Source organism: Ptychodera flava, chromosome 5 (assembly GCF_041260155.1).
Source record: "Ptychodera flava strain L36383 chromosome 5, AS_Pfla_20210202, whole genome shotgun sequence".
NCBI lineage: Eukaryota > Metazoa > Hemichordata > Enteropneusta > Ptychoderidae > Ptychodera > Ptychodera flava.
The window spans coordinates 28,151,312-28,166,078 of record NC_091932.1 but is presented as its reverse complement, the minus strand read 5'-3'; the positions used below and the strand labels follow the sequence as shown (position 1 = coordinate 28,166,078).

Below are 14,767 nucleotides of genomic sequence, written 5' to 3'. Positions count from 1 at the left end.
TGTGTATATAAGCTTAGAACTATTGAAATGATGAAAAGTATACAACGGTAATATTTGCTTAACAAAACCTACACATCAAGTTTTATTTCCTTTGCACAAAAGAACCTCTGATTGAGTGCACCTATAAAACCAAGGTTTTTTCAATATCTTATATTTTTTTCTGCAAATTTTTTTTAAAAAATGATTTAGGAGGGATGCATCAAGCTTGCCAGCTGATTTTACGGCCAGATAAAAGTGAAAACGATAGCCACATACTTGGATGCGGCACTGTTTCTTGGCATGAAAGTCACTGATTCTCGCTAACAGAGATTTGACAGAAAAAATTGTCACTTTGCTTGCTGTTTTCCTTCAGATATATTTAAATTTCAGAGGCGTTGTCCTTGACATTTATTATTAAAAGAAAATCAATGACAGGTTGGGTTCACTCAGCCCAGACTTGTATTATCAAAGCTGCCGTGCATGTCTACTCAATCTGTTCAATCTCATATCATTTCTCAACAAACAATTTCTCAACTTTTTTCCCCTTCCCTCCAAATTTCTGCAGTTCTTATTTGAACTTCTCATCGTGATGTTTTTTTCTTTTTCAAAATTTCTGTCATCAGTGAAATTTTTAATTTTTTTCTCACCATTTTAAAATGAAAAAAAATTTCGGAAAATTATACCTAAAATAACATCAATGGGCATTCGTATCGTAACTGAACTGAAAAAAAAAGGGGGAAAATTATTTTCCATATGCCTGAATTTTTTTTTTTAGTTTTAAACGAGATAAAATAAAACTTTGCTCTCTTCAGCTAGTTTGTAAACGGTATCTGTTACTGTACTTCGACATGAACGCTCGAAATTGCTTCTCCCTAGTGTGTTAGTCTCAGGACCGTAATGAAAAACATCCCAGAAGGGTCGTTGGGAAATGCCTGTAATGGAAAAATCAAGGCTACTATTGTCATGAAGTAAAGCTATCTTCTCAATTCTCAGCAACTTTCCTCACAGAAAAAAAGTATAGATTCGGAGCAATTTTCCATATAAAATCTGAACTGAAGAATAAGTCATTCCCTAAATAAAGATATGTGACTTCTTGACAAAGAAGCAAGACACGTTGATTGTGCTGCCAGCATTAAACTAGAACAAAGAGGCACTGATATGTAGTCCAAACAAAGAAAATGAGCAATAATTATTACAAAAAAAACATTCTGCAAAATTAAATGAAAATTGTAAAATTTGGACTAATGTACTGAATGTCCTCTACTTATGTAGCATTTTTTGCGATATTGCTTGAAATATCAGCGACAAAAGTTTTGCAGTGTCTTCTGAAAATCAGAATGTTACATCCAAGACAGGGATGCAGATTCTAGAGTCCGGGAAACTAAAATGATTGAAGATTACGTTGCATCACTTCTGTTTGATGATGCTGCCTGATAGCCAGTAGTTCTTGGCGGGAAATGGAGACCTTAATCTTTTTTTAAAAAGGCTGTAGTTTGGTTTTTTATCTCTGTTCGTATCATTTTTGCGTAACTTTTTTGAGGGAAGACTTTTCATGCAGTAATCATTCCATCATTTCTGTGGAGTCAGGACCCTCCAAAATCTTTTTTTTTTTTTGCCACTTTCGCTGCACAGACAAAAAAAATAATGCAGAAAGAGCGAAAACACCCATCTCATTTTTTTGTTTTCGTCTTGTCCTTACATTTTCTGTCGTGCAATAATTTTCTCGATTGTTACTGACGAAGAAAATGAGCGGGGAAACAATACACAATCGATTGCCCGCCAAAACTGGACAAAGACCCCGCAGATGGCTGTTGTTCCGAAAACGTGAGAGTGGGTCAACGTACTTCAAAAATTATGCTTGAAAGTAATTTTTCGTCTCTGAAAACGACGCAGAGGACTTGAATAGCTGAAAATCACGCCGTTTTGACGTTGCGTTTGTGTGTTTTGCGTCCTCGGTGGGTACAATCTGGGATATGAACAAAGGGGACGGCTTTATCGCTGTCTGGCCTCTTTGTTGCGTATTGCATAACGGAATACGCAACTCTCACCCAGCTCCCGTCCCCCCATCGGGAAAGTCCCCCAAACACACAAGTTATCTGCCGGGCTCTCAATCGCAGTTGAATCCAAACCCCTGTCACAGATTTAAACATTTTTTTGCGCTAATATCATCCCCACATCTTTAGATAGTGATGCAAGGGCTTGATGAGATGAACGCCGCCGTTGGCCTGGCTACTCTCCAAGAAAACAAAGGGATGCTGAACACAGCGAATGCAAGCGGGACGCGCGCGTACTGATGAACATACAATAAGTCGCGAAAAAAGTGGTTGAAACATTAAAAACGCAGTGATTTTAACTTCACCCTAACTAAGCGAAACTTTTTTCGCTAGCTTTTTTTGACAGCTTTCAGCCGAAAGTAATTTTGACGTGAGAGAAAATCCTTTTGTGTAACATTCCCGCGATGTGATCAACGAACCGTGGAGCGGGCAACGTTGAGTTGTTGTGTTTTCACCGAACCACGTGCGTGTCCAGCAACGGACGTAAACATGCTCTACAAAGAGGAGAAAAACCGTGTAAGGAGCTAGAACTTACCGATCGCCGTCAAGAAACGTGGTTAACCTCCTTCTGAGACGTTTCGTCGTCGACCTGGAAGGCACAACATCGAAGAAATCCAAGACAAACGTGGCCTCATCGTGAACCCGGAAGTGACAAAGGAAGAGACGAACCACGTTGTCTGCGAAACACGAATCCCTTGTCGTACATAATTCAAGAAAAAACAGCTCATACACCGATATTCCTATATTCACGCGAGGTCTCTCGTAAAATAATACACTTCCTACGTGTATTTTGGCATAGCATGGGTTGATTATCCATCGAGTGATATAAAAACAACGTGAAACATTCCCTCAATTTCACATCATGTGTGATTCGTAGGCACAAGCAGACGTACTCCAATACACACAGTGTAGCCAAATGAAGTAGCGTTGTGTACTGTACGCTGTGCCTGTGGTTATCATCCACGTGTATCAATGTGTTTCCAAGATCCAGACTCCAGTTTTAGAGTTTCCTTCTAAAATTCCGAGATGCGATGTGGTAACAAATCTTTCTCCAGAAATCTTCATCGCCAAGGCCACCGGCGTGCACGCGTGTGTACGGACAGCTACTCAACCAGGAAGTGGTGATCTGCGTCAGATTACACAAAGAAGTTTACGCGCGTTGTTATCTCCCGCCACGGTTCAATGTGTTCTTTTTGTTCCGAGAAGCCGACGAAATGCTGAACTCGGATTGGTTAGTTTGAACAAGCGGGTATACAATACATCTTATGATTGGACAAATCTAACTGCTATGCATAATTCATTACTGTTTCCTTTACTGCCCTCACCGGCAATGCATTACCATTGGTCGAGAAATGAAATAACAACCCAACAACCGATCCTTTTACTTCCGTGTGGTTGCAAAGTGGTTCGGAACGGAACACAGTCGTATTTTTTAGGAATTAAACCTAAACTTTAAGGTAATTATGCTGTAAATGAACTATTATGAGCATGTTTAGCAAAGTGTTCATCGTTTTAAAGCGTTATTTTTCTTCTTGCGACGTGTTTTGATAAGCAATAACTTCAAAATGAATGCAGACGGCGATGGCCTTCTGCTACAAAGTGCAAATTGTTTACGTGGCCAATTCTTGGAGAACTCCCCTTGTTCTGGCCAGTTCATTCATTCGTTCCCTGGACAACAATGACCGTGCCTTTGACTCGGGCCTCTAGGCATGGGCGAAAATTGCGACATATATGATGATAGCTGTGCTCAGAAAGATCCGCATCTTTACACATATGGTTGTTGGGGATAATATCATTTGCATATATGATGTACGCGAACGCGCTTTATACAATAACTGTAGTCCGTTTGACCATGGAGGTACCATAGTTTGACCTAGTTTGCAGATTGTCTAGGCTACTAGAACTGTAAAGCCTATCTATTGATAATTCAAAGCATTGAAATGTGGACTTGCGTCTGCAGTGTACTTTATCTGCCCTTACTTAGCATCAATAATTTCAAACGTTCATTACTCTAGTACTATAGATGGAGGGGGTTATCCGAACTGTGCTCAAAGGTCATATGGGACCCATACGACCAGTGTAAAGACTGTATCCAAGGAACGTTGGCGATTGATGAAAGTTAAAACCATGTCTATTGTAAATTACATTGTAAAATTTAAATTTTGCTGCTATGTTGACGTGATGCATTTAGATATCGTGCATGAAAACATTGTTTGTAAACAAGACAGTGGCACAGACGCAGTACCGACGATCCCCTCCCTGTAAGTCGCAAATGGGATACATAAAAATGACTTGTAAATCAATCTTCCATGCAGAGCTTGTTTCAGAGTGGAACACTTTAATGCTGTAAAGGGAGTTCTACCATAGAGCCTAGAGTCTTGCTCCAGGTTCTGTGGATCTACTTGCCAATCATACAGGGAACACAAAATCAAAAGAGGATATGTTTGGGTCTAGAGAATAACAGTTGAAAGACTGATCCAATATTAATAGGGCCAAAGTGCAAAATGACTACTATGAATGAACCTGCAGTCATTTGATTTTCATATTCAAATTAAAAGGACAGCAGCCCAGACTTTTGATTATATTTTCATTAGTTTTGTTCAAGAAAGCAAGTGAGCTCATTCTTGTCCATCTCACGTAAGTTGAAATGTAGAAGTAGTTTCCCTGTAAATACAACTCATTTTGTACAGTGGGCAATTGAATTGTTGGCTTATGAATTCTTGTCCGAAATAAAGTCCAGTTGTCAATAAAAGTGTTGGACGTTGCATGCGTAAAAGTCTGTGTTGGCAATACAGTCATTTTGTTACTGTCTTTACAAATGGAACAAAAGTGAATGAAAGTAAATCAATACATTCAGGCAATGATTCTTTCTGTCACTAAACTGTCGCCCTGTAGCCAAACCAGAGCTCTATCAAATATTAAAGGGCAGCACTCTATCGGAGACCTGGGGTGAAAAAGTTGGAATGTTTATGGAAGTGAAAAGAGATTTTGTCACCTGCAGATCAGCAGGGCACATTTCAGTTTTTGAATACAGCCCTTCCAGTTTGCCATATTACTGCAGATAGATATTTCACTCACAAAACACAAAAGAGAATTGTATAGCTTCTGCCAAGCATACATCAATGTAAACGGAAAATGGTATATATGTAGAATTGGTACCATCTTCTGTAAAATCTGCATAAGACTCAAAACAATACTTTGCAGGCTCCTATCTTGAATATCAAGTTTGGGTGGGAGGGGGGTGTTTGCCTACGGTTAGGGAATCCATAGGGTCAAGGTCAAATACCCTCATGTCTTGTCACAGCCATATTTTTACTGTGTAAAATCTGACTGACTTGGCTGGTTCACACATCACGAAGGTAAAGGAAGGATGTTACTGATATACCAGGTCATTGGACCGATGGATTCACAGGGATATTTCTTTGAATTAGTGAAAGTATTGAATACATGTGTTTTACTCCAATCGTCAGACTAAAAAAATGAACTTATACATGTAATTAAAAGTATGCCTGTTGAAAGAGGAATAGTGTGAGCTAAGCTATTTTCCTGTCATGTTTTCCATCATTATTGGTCAAGCTGATTGAAGTCAGTAGAGGATAGCATGGCCCACATATTGTACTTTGACAAATTCATGATTGGAAGATCCCAAAAAACATAAATGTGATTTCACTGACTTTTCTTGCTTAAATGTGAACATGGTAATATGCACTGACTTTACAGTGATATTTGTAGTGTGTATCAAAGTAATCTTTTTTATACCTTCCTTGTTGAACTGTCTTTAAATTACTTCACTGTGGTTAAGACATAATTCTAACATGATATTCTATATAGTAGCAAATAATTTGAATCGTCAATTTTTTGTCTTTGCTCATTTCAGGATGATCAGTGATGTGCAATTGGCAGTGTTTGCCAACATGCTTGGCGTTGTCATATTTCTGCTGGTTGTCCTCTACCACTACATAGCAGTCAACAATCCTAAGTCAAAGTTGGAATAACTCAAGGTCACCAACAATGAATATGTGATGGTAAGAAACTCTTTAGTTAGCTTTCCACCATCTATAGCTTGACGGGGATGCAGTATCTCAGGCCCTATGAAAACAGTATAAACTTGGTGTATATTCTGGTAGTAGCACTGATCTGAATGGTTTACCTGCTCATAGTGCAGTCGATTTCATAAGGGGAAAATGTACACACAAGAGACAGACAGACAGACCTGTGAATGCATGTTGCACATTCTCAGCATGCAAGCAAAGTTGACCTCATTTAACCTCTTGCAAATGCCATTGCGCAGTGTGATTCAGACTGCTGGACTTCAATTGTCACAACTTTTAAACATTGAATGCTGCGAGTTTGCAATAATCTGCTGTTGTCTCACTTTAACTGTATCTTAAATGGCTAGTAGCTGATTTTTCAAAATTTTGTGCTTTGTATGTCAATTGCATGTTCTTTTTTCTACTCCTCAAAGCATGTTGAAACACCCTGTATTTAGCTTGAAACACCAACTATTTAGTTTACAACAAACACAGCATTTATAAAAATATGTGTAGACTGCACTGTTATTGTTTACATTTGAATTCTAGTCCAGACCAGAATGCACTTGTCAACAAAAAACAATACAATTTGCACATATACTGGCAGAGTTGAAGTTGACAAGCTGAATACTGTGTATCTCAACATGCTTTGGAAAGTACAACAAGAAATTGTAGTTGACATTAAAAACAAAAATAGAGAAATATCATCAAAAGTGACAGCTACAGGCCTTTTAAACTCTTGTAGTAAAGATGTCTATCAAAGTAGCTCAAGTTTCCTTGACAAATCAATACAGGTAAACATATCTGACACAGAACTCGCTTAGTCAAACTGTTTTGTACATTCAATGTGCTCTTACAGGATTTGGAACATTTTTCAGTTTAAAGCTTGGTCCTTTTAGTATTCAGATCCCAACATACGGGTCCAACAACAAACATAGCAATTCAGGTGCCAAGACCTTTAGTGATAAAGCAGCAATTTTTAATTCAGAAGCTGTATTCAATGATACTCACGACTTGTTTCAGCTCAGTGTACATGGCACGTACCCACACATAATGCTTTCACTCGGGTGTGTTACCAGGGTTTCATCCATGTTGCTATGATGCCACGTTGAACCCCCTTGCCACAATTTCAAGGTTGGATTTGGAATGGTGTAGGTCATGTGAAATCCATGCCTTATTGATATTTTTCCCTGAAAATGCACTTAGCAAACAAACCTGCTCATGCTAAGTATCAGGATAGTACTATGACTTCCCAATACACACATATTGACCTGCTATGCGGGGTAACAATATACTGATCTCTCATGCTAAGTAACAGGATAGTACTCTGACTTCCCAATATACACATATTGACCTGCCATGAGGGGTAACAGTGTACGTTCGTTTCTCAAAAGGACCTGTGGGTGCTCTAAAACAGACTGTTTCACAAGGTCCAAAGGCCAATGGAAAACAGACTGTTTTGGGGCGACTATCAGGCCTGAGGAAATCAAGGGTATTCTGCTACCCAAATATGGCAGGCCAGTCAAATGTGTTTTGTGTATCACATCTCATCAATTTGCTCACCGAAAAATTTAGAAATTCCTCATCTAGCGGTCACCTATCTTTGTTGACACCACCATCACTCTGAAACTTGGTGCATTACAATGTAACAGTTATCTAAAATGTTAACCAGTAACTGGCTCTTTGCATGTATCTGTGCCTAAGTAATGCACACTCAGTCATCAGTATATTGTGAATGAAGTCAGATACTCTGAATGAGATGTATCACAATAGTAATCAGAACTACTCGTGTTCATCCTTACAACATCTTCCAAAGTAGACTTGAAAACCATTCATAAGGAGCGGCATGTCATAGAAAGGAAAAACATCACAGACTGCACTCGATTGCATTTTTGGTCAAGACTTGTTAAATGTACCATGTTACATTGCTCCCAGGCTGTCAATAGGCACAAGACAGTGTGTGTGATTATGAAGTGGCAATATTGGGTGTTGTCCAGTGTGTCCCCTAAGCCAATATGATGCACCAGGATGCAAACAAATTGCTGGTCATGCAACCAAATTTGTTGGTTTACATGTGAAGATCTGGGGCTGATGCAAAGAAATTTCCACAATTCCTCTAATTGACCCAAAGTTTCCAGAAATCCATGTTGATGGAGGGCACACTTGTCACTATATTTGACAAGCAAGGCATGGATTACCAAATTGCTGGAATCCTTCAACCCCACAGCCTGGATGAAACATTGTTTTACTGTTTTGGTGTTCAAATTGCATTTTCATTATTATATTTGCTCATTTTATGTGAGTATTTTAATCTTTTCTGAATTACATGTAGATTCTGTCAAGTTTCTTTCATTGTCTACAGACTATGTGTAAGAAAACATGATCCTACTGAGTTCAAGGCATAATTTTAATGCCTGCATTGCTATTTTTGATTCTACGTGGCAATTTTGTCATCAAAAGTTATCATAAAAGAGAGTTATTAGTCCCCACGGACACCGTCCGGGGGGACTTATAGGTTTGGTCGTGTCCGTGCGTGTGTGTGTCCGTGCGTGCGTGCGTGTGTGCGTCCGTGCGTGCGTCCGTCCGTTCACGCAGATATCTCAGAGATGCAAGGAGCGATTTCATTCAAACTTGGTACAAGAATTACTTCATATATCATACAGATGCACGTCAATTTGTTTTGTGATACGATCCAATATGGCCGCCAGGCAGCCATTTTATTACGATTTTTGCATGTACAGAGCCATAACTCAGACACGTTTCAACCGATTTTATTCAAAGTTGGTACAAGGACATTGACCAATGTCATAGATATGCACGTCAATTTGTTTTGTGATACGATCCAATATGGCCGCCAGGCGGCCATTTTGTAACGATTTTTTCATGTACAGAGCCATAACTCAGACATGTTTCAACCGATTTTATTCAAAGTTAGTACAAGGACATTGAACAATGTCATAGATATGCACGTCAATTTGTTTTGTGATACAATCCAATATGGCCGCCAGGCAACCATTTTCTAACGATTTTTTCATGTACAGAGCCATAAGTCAGGCATATCTCAACCCATTTTATTCAAAGTTGGTACAAGGACATTGACTTATGTCATACATATGTACGTCAATTTGTTTCATGATATGATCCAATATGGCTGCATGGCAGCCATATTGGTTACAATTTTTTCGTGTCCTTAGCCAAAACTTGGGCACGTCTCAACTGATTTTATCACACGATTTTATTTAAACGTAGTACAGGGACATTGACCTATGTCATACATATGCACATTGATTTGTTTTGTGATACAATCCAATATGGCCGCCGTGTGGCCATTTTTTCCGATTTTTTCATGTCCGGAACCATAACTCAGACATGTATCAAGCAATTTATTCAAAGTTGGTACAAGGACATTGACTTATTTATACATATGTATGTCGATTGGTTTCACGAGATGGTCCAATATGGCCACATGGTAGCAATTTCGTTATGGTTGTTTCATGTCGAGAGCCATAACTCTGGCAAGTCTCAACTGATCTTATTCAAAGTTGGTACATGTACATTGACTTATGTCGTACATATACTTGTTGACTTTTTAAACAGTAAGATCAAATATCGCTGCATGGCGGTGAATTTGTTACAATTTTCTTATGTACAGAGCCATAACTCAGACATATTGCCACCAGTATCATTCAAAGTTGGTACAAGGACATTGACCTATTTCATACATATGCTCCTCAATTTGTTTCACGTCATGTGAGCAGTAACATGTCAATTATTGAAGTTTCGTAAATAGGTTGATATGTCAAGAAATACTGCATCAAATTCATGAAACTTTGTACAGATGTTAAGCTCACATTGCTTTAACATTGAAAAAGACATTTATCAGTGTCATTTTAATTAATTTGTAATTGCATAAGTAATGAACTTTCCTAATTAGGGTGATATAGCCACAAATTAATACAACGTCAAATGTGATGAAACTTTATACAGATGTTGATCTCATAGTGTTGTAAATACTGCATCAAACTTTATTAAATATGGTACAAGTGATAATCTGTTAAGTGTTAGGATTGTATGCAAAAATGTTTTGCAACATCCTGTTGATTAATTCCTAGTAGACTCATTTTATGAACTTTAGGATGGTGGCCTACTTTGGTTTTATGTTTTCATCACCATGGAACTCATTCTTGGCCATTGAGTGCCATCTGTATCAAAGTATTTTATCACAGACCTAATTAATGAAGAGGACGCTATCCTCTCTGAGGACATGTAATCAAAGTACCCATTAACAAGTGGGGACTGTGTCATCAACGATGACTTGTTTTATCAAAACACTGTCATAATTTTACCTGCATGACTTCAGATAACGCGTCATTTTGGTCAACCATTTCTAAACACCAAATACTAATACGGACAAAAACAGTAAACCGGAAAGAAAAATGACCCTGTACAGTCACAGTATCGGCTGTGAGTACGCTTGTGTCATTCAAATGAGTCAGTTTTAATCTCAAAATTGAAAAATAAATACTTTTTGTGAATTTGACATATCTAATTTGAACAATACAGATATTAGTTATGTCCACTTGTTGTTAGGTTGTTCCCTTGTTTAACCTGTTCACCCCTATTCCTTGTAAACAGGTCCACAATCACCATCGATAACAACTGGTTTAGGCCAAACCATGGTGGTAAAAGGGTTAACCAATTTCAGATAGCTCCTGTGTTAATTTCATCAATTGGCATTCTAGGACCATATGTACATCATCTTTCTTTCATCACAATAAAAAACATAGAAGTTGTTATTTTTCAAGCGTTTGATATCATCAAATGGTTATGTATTATCAGAAATGAGTACACAACAGTATGTGGATTGTATTATATTACACCTTTGTCAATACCAGTGAATTTTGTTATGCCATAACCCTCAGATTATTACTGGTATCTAATTATCCAGCATTGTTGCCGGAGAGGTTTTCTGCATCTATAAATTCACTTGCATCGCCAAAACTATAAAATAAAAGCAAAAAAGTACCCCCAGTCAATAACGGACTCAAGCAAACTTTGCACTCTATAGTGTACTCGGCTTTACCTTATTCATTATGTCATGCAAAGTTTGCTTTCTTCCATTATGGACCGGGAAGGGGTATATTATTGCTTATTCATGAATTAGGACAAATTCAACATCTGTAGTTAGTAAATTGTTTCACAATTCAGTTCTTTAAAGCTGCAAGTGTCCAATTTCCTTCAAACTTTTTTTGCATAGTACTGCTTGACAGCTCACAGGTGGTAAATGTTAAGTCATAAGGTCATTGTACAGGGATTCTCTTACAGTGTTGCAGCACATTCACAATAAAGCTCCCTGAGATGAATCAATGAAGTCGTGATAGAAAAAACTTATCCCCAGGAAATCTTACAAGAGGACTTTTGTGGTGTTGGCTGATTTTTCACAATGGAAATTTGTGGATTTCTTCATTCTGATTTGAAAAATATTTGTTTCATAGCAGTTTCACAAGAGGATTTGTTTCACTAGAGGGCGCCATCCCCCAATACCTATTTAGGAAGAACTCAGTAGGGCTTCACTGTGGCGTATGAATGCAGTCATAATACAGGGCAACAGTTCTCAGGGTGTTCAAAAGTTTTCAAATGAGTGGCCAATTGTCATTTGTAGAGGGCTAGGGATAGGGAGGATGTTGCAGAGGGTGTTTCCTCCCCATCCCTCTCAAGAGACAGAAGTTGATGGGTAAAATTGATGGCCAAACTTAGTGACCAGCTGGTCAACTTCTATTTGGCTGTCAGCAGAGTGGTTAGGAATGATATGTGGTAACAGTTTACTGGACATCAGTGATCACTTCAAACTCACCTGAATCTGGGTCCAAATTAAGACATGTATCTATTCAGTGTCTGCTTTGAATTCATTGATGTTTTCAAATTTGAGGAGTGGCACTGGTACATGCATGGCCTTCTCTTGTTGTTCTGGTACCAAACAGTGTATTTGTACCTTTCTACTGACAAATGCAGCAAGACTGTACATAACTAATATGTTACAAGAAAATTAGCAACATTCCAAGTTGATTGATCAGATTGTCTATCGCATACAATTGCCAACATCTTCAGCCAATTGTCCTGTAATTATAAATAGTGGGTGAGATATTCATTGACTGTTTTATCTTTCAACTATTTTATTTGAACTGTCCTGTGCCATTCTGAAATAAGTTCAGGTCACTTGACATAATATGATGATAAAATCAATATTACTATGATATTATTACATTAGGTAATATAGTGTTTGATGAAGAGATGTAGCTACCTATTTCTATCTAGATTCATCAGTTTGGTACTATCAATTCAAGTTGATGAAATATGACCAACCATGACATTTCTGATATAACAGATTTTTATACTGAATTTACATGCCCATGTGACAGTTTAATTAAGGTAGAATATGCCTCAGGCACAGATATTCAGATTCTCAAACTCTTACAATTCTTTTCTGATTAATTACTTGTGAGGGTTCATTTTAAAGCTCTCAGAGAAAAATTTTCATCATCTGAGTTTTTCAAATCCAAAATTTCATTTTCCTTAATAGAATTAACACAGGGATAGTGACCATTTTGAATTTCAAATATCAGTGAATCTTGGGTAATTTGTTTTTATTCTTGATTTTGAAAGAGAATTGTTGGAAGATTCCCAGAGGAAATTTTCAGCAAAAGTTTCAATAACAATAAGTTTTAGTAATCATTTTATAAAGAGACAGCGATAAGAGATGTGTAAACTACAATACAAGCATAGAAACTGAAACTATAAATTCTAGATGAAGAATTTAAAAGAAGGCAAGCTTGAAAAGACATGTTTTAAGCAGATGTTTAAAAACTTTGAAATTATGCAGATTGATTTCAAAAGGGAGAGCATGCCATAAAACGTAAGAAGCTACTCTGAAGGCCCTTAAACCCTTTCACCACCATAGTTTGACCCAAATCCATTGTTTTCTATGGTAAAGTTGGACCTGTATACAGGGAACTGGGGGTGAAAGGGTTAAACAAGCTATATTCATTCTAACAGGGGAAAATTATGTTGCTTATGTTTACTGTATAAGATTTTTCACTTACTTGAAATTTGTTTTCCTCTGTAGTGTTAATCCTAGTGATCACTTTTGTTTTTAGAATTACTCTGTCCGGGACAATTACTTTCACCAAGGCTGTCTATCTTGACATCAATCTTCATTTCTCACATTTGTTTTATGCTGGAAAATCTTGGTTTTTTTTAACCATGCCCAAGTTCCAATAGTTCTTTTTGGAAATACATGTACCAACGGTATCTGAAGTGTTTTGGGGAACAGTGATCACCGAATCAAAATAAGCCTTTCAGATATTATCAAAGGCAAACCAATCTCTGTTTACAGATTGGTAGAAAAGATATGTCCTACCTTACACATCCAATTGGCAATGTACCTATCACAACTTTTGTGTAACTCAGCAGTACAGTGACCAAGAGTCTCTCCTCCATGGGGTTTAATTTTACTTTTTTTTGTTCGCAGACTCTGAAAACAAGACAATGGTTTTTGAAGATTGGATCAATTGGAGTGCTTTGTAAAATGGAAATATTGTCCTTCATGATTAACTGACAGGAAAAGAAGAACAGCGACCGCCATCAGAAGAGAGATTTCTTTTCATCAATTGTCTGTTTTGAATTCTTGATGTACGTTTTCTTACAAAAACATGCCCATTGAGTGCCGTTTGCACTCGACACAGACTTATATGAATAAATTTATTATATAAACGTGTCATATTTGTGTCAATGATCTTGATTCTGTACCAGTTCACTGTGGTGTGATTGAACACTCTGTCTGTATTGATGTCAGACACACGTTTGAAGATGGGGAAGAGAAGTTAGATGCTAGCATTGATGTGTGCAACCCATGTTACATATCCAGCACTTGAAGTCGGGATGTTGCAGTGCAGGGGAGACTTATCCACGGGTAGTGCAGCGTCAGCCAATTCCATAGACTTGCTTGTATAATTTAAATACACGGAAAGTGTCATATAATGGTGACATTTTCTTGAAAACTTTGGGGAAAAGTTCGTATTAGAAGTAATTCTGGAAAATGTATTCAAAAGGTGGCATTACCATTCATTGCAATATTTCAAAAGAACATGATGTAATTTTTTGCTCTCTTTTAAAATGAACCTCTTAAAATTTCTGCTTCGCAGTTTTCCTTAGTGCTCTCAAAAACTGTATGACTGTATCTTTGCCTTCTCAGTGACTGATTGATTCTGTTGTACAAAAAAAGTTACTGGTGAGGGAATATTGTAGAAATTTATGCTGAAAGCCAGTTTTAATGCTTCCGTCGTAGGGGCTCCCGACTTGATTGGTTTCAATTTGCCAATGAACAATTAGAGCTGCGTTTAGTTGTAGAAAACCCTATTTTTCTATATGATGTACCTCAAAAGCAAGATAGGAAGTTAAAGCATCATTTTTTCACTATACTTCTTCCCTTCTCACTTCTACCAAAAACAAGTGAGTCCCCCTCCCCAATATATTTTGTGGTTGTCCATTGCAGAATACTCGAATTCCTTTTGAGGTGTAAACAGCGCCATCAAGTGACTAAAGGTGAATAAAAAAGTGACTTCAAAACTTTCCCACGAAACAAGCTATCAGTCTATATCTTGAAATTCAGATGAAACTTTGCCTATGTTGTGTGAAGTACTTCCA

General features: G+C 37.7%; 2 long non-coding RNA genes across 2 annotated transcripts in view; one reads left to right on the top strand and one right to left on the bottom strand.

Annotated features, from left to right (window-relative positions):
• Positions 1–3,219, bottom strand: part of LOC139133436 (uncharacterized) — a 53,631-nt gene extending 50,412 nt beyond the window's left edge. Inside the window, exon 1 of the long non-coding RNA XR_011552590.1 lies at positions 2,569–3,219. This is a non-coding gene — a long non-coding RNA (uncharacterized lncRNA). The remainder of the gene's footprint in view (positions 1–2,568) is intronic.
• A 117-nt stretch (positions 3,220–3,336) lies between these two features.
• Positions 3,337–13,839, top strand: LOC139133435 (uncharacterized). Its single transcript, XR_011552589.1, has 3 exons — positions 3,337–3,490; positions 5,911–6,058; positions 13,593–13,839. It is a non-coding gene; the product is annotated as an uncharacterized lncRNA (long non-coding RNA).
• The last annotated feature ends 928 nt before the right edge of the window (positions 13,840–14,767 follow it).